Here is a 2,500-nt window from a genome sequence, read left to right on the forward strand (position 1 = left end):
CTCTATGCAGACATAGGCACACACCTTGAAGTTCTTCTACACACACTTAAGCTAAAAACCCATTCTGTCACGTCAAAATTCTGCAAACCTATTACATATTCAGTGCGTCGGCATAGAAGCACTTTTTAATGCCACTAAAATGCACAAGTAGTTAGCCTGAAGATGCAACCTGAATGAGTTTACAGTATTTACTCCACTTTATTAATGATTAGTAATGAGAAAGTGAGGACTACAAGAGTATTGGAAAATACTTTTTTCACTCTGAATGTAAAGCAGATTGTGTGACCATTGGCCAAAAACGACCACGAAGGGACTCGAACCCTCAATCTTCTGATCCAAAGACAGACGCCTTATCCATTAGGCCACGCAGTCATCCGTTCACCTGAGATGATTTTTATCATGTAGGTGGTATGCATGGATGGAGAACATATTATTGAAAGGTATTCAGGTTTACATCCCATAGTGTTCTTTCAGCTCTTTTCGCTGGAAGCACTTTTTTGGAATCTATATATTGAGAATTTTATGAGTACGATATGCTTTTGTTTTCCTTTTTGCATACAAACCTCTTTCCTCATGAGTTTAAAGCTCATTTGTATGCTCTACATAGCTCTGGACGTTTCCAGACGTGGAGTGAAACTGTTTTGAAAGTAGTACAAATTGCTCCTTCCTGCATATGCTAATTTTTCACACTCACATAGTTTGTATAAGTTTTATGAATCCTGGCTTGACCTATTCAAGTAGCTGAAAGCCTGTCACCACCCCTAGAAGCAAGATTCACACCAATCCAATTCAAATCATTTTTTCCAAAAGAATATGTTCTGGCCGGTCGAAAATGCATCTCACAAAAATAGGCATTTAATAATCTACTTTGCAGTTTCAGAACACTAAAATGACTGTGAAGTGTACACAAGTAAAATGGGACAGTTTCAAAGTACCTAATCCCTCATAAACTTCCGAGAGGAAGCATGTAATAAATCTACCTAATTTTCTGGAAAAGAAAGAGGGAGGATTTTTGTTATCACCTCAGATGGGACTTGAACCCACAATCCCTGGCTTAGGAGGTCAGTGCCTTATCCATTAGGCCACTGAGACACACATGCATAGCTCTTTTCTAGAGGCATTATTTAAATGTATTCTATGGTCAGACACCGGTGTGTGCACACAGGGCATTTCTCAGTTCTCTCTATAAGTAAACTTCCCATTTTCATCCTCTTCCATCCCCGACTTTAACGCTCTCTTCTATGCTATAATGGAGACTTTGCAATTTTAGCAAGTGGAGAGAAATTGGAGAACCACTTTCGACTCCACACTTCTTCTTCACTTACTTCTTTTCTCAATATACTGGGCTTAGAAAATGGTATCAAGCCATCCTTATCATCAGTAGGACACGGAAAGAGGCACTAAGTCTCCTAACCAAGTTCAACCACACTCTGCAACTTAACCATTGCACTACAAATTAGGCAGCGGGGGCATCAGCAAAGGCAGCCAATGTGCCGATCCTTTATACATTTTGTGTAGTACTTTTCTTACTCGGAGGCAAAATCAGCACTTTAACTGCCCAAATCATACAGATTTTACAAATGTAGCACTCAATGCACACATAGGCACACACCTTGCAGTTCTTCTACACACACTTAAGCTAAAAACCCATTCTGTCACGTCAAAATTCTGCAAACCTATTACATATTCAGTGCGTCGGCATAGAAGCACTTTTTAATGCCACTAAAATGCACAAGTAGTTAGACTGAAGATGCAACCTGAATGAGTTTACAGTATGTACTCCACTTTATTAATGATTAGTAATGAGAAAGTGAGGACTACAAGAGAATTGGAAAAGACTTTTTCCACTCTGAATGTAAAGCAGATTGTGTGACCATTGGCCAAAAACGACCACGAAGGGACTCGAACCCTCAATCTTCTGATCCGAAGTCAGACGTCTTATCCATTAGGCCACGCTGTCATCCGTCCACCTGAGATGATTTTTATCATGTAGGTGGTATGCATGGATGGAGAACATATTATTGAAAGGTATTCAGGTTTACATCCCATAGTGTTCTTTCAGCTCTTTTCGCTGGAAGCACTTTTTTGGAATCTATATATTGAGAATTTTATGAGTACGATATGCTTTTGTTTTCCTTTTTCCATACAAACCTCTTTCCTCATGAGTTTAAAGCTCATTTGTATTCTCTACATAGCTCTGGAAGTTTCCAGACGTGGAGTGAAACTGTTTTGAAAGTAGGACAAATTGCTCCTTCCTGCATATGCTAATTTTTCACACTCACATAGGTTGTATACGTTTTATGTATCCTGGCTTGACCTATTCAAGTAGCTGAAAGCCTGTCACCACCTCTAGAAACAAGATTCACACCAATCCAATTCAAATCATGTTTTCCAAAGGAATATGTTCTGGCCGGTCGAAAATGCATCTCACAAAAATAGGCATTTAAAAATCTACTTTGCAGTTTCAGAACACTAACATGACTGTGAAGTGTACACAAGT

This window comes from Triturus cristatus, chromosome 4_1 (assembly GCF_964204655.1).
Source record: "Triturus cristatus chromosome 4_1, aTriCri1.1, whole genome shotgun sequence".
NCBI classification, from domain to species: Eukaryota; Metazoa; Chordata; class Amphibia; order Caudata; family Salamandridae; genus Triturus; species Triturus cristatus.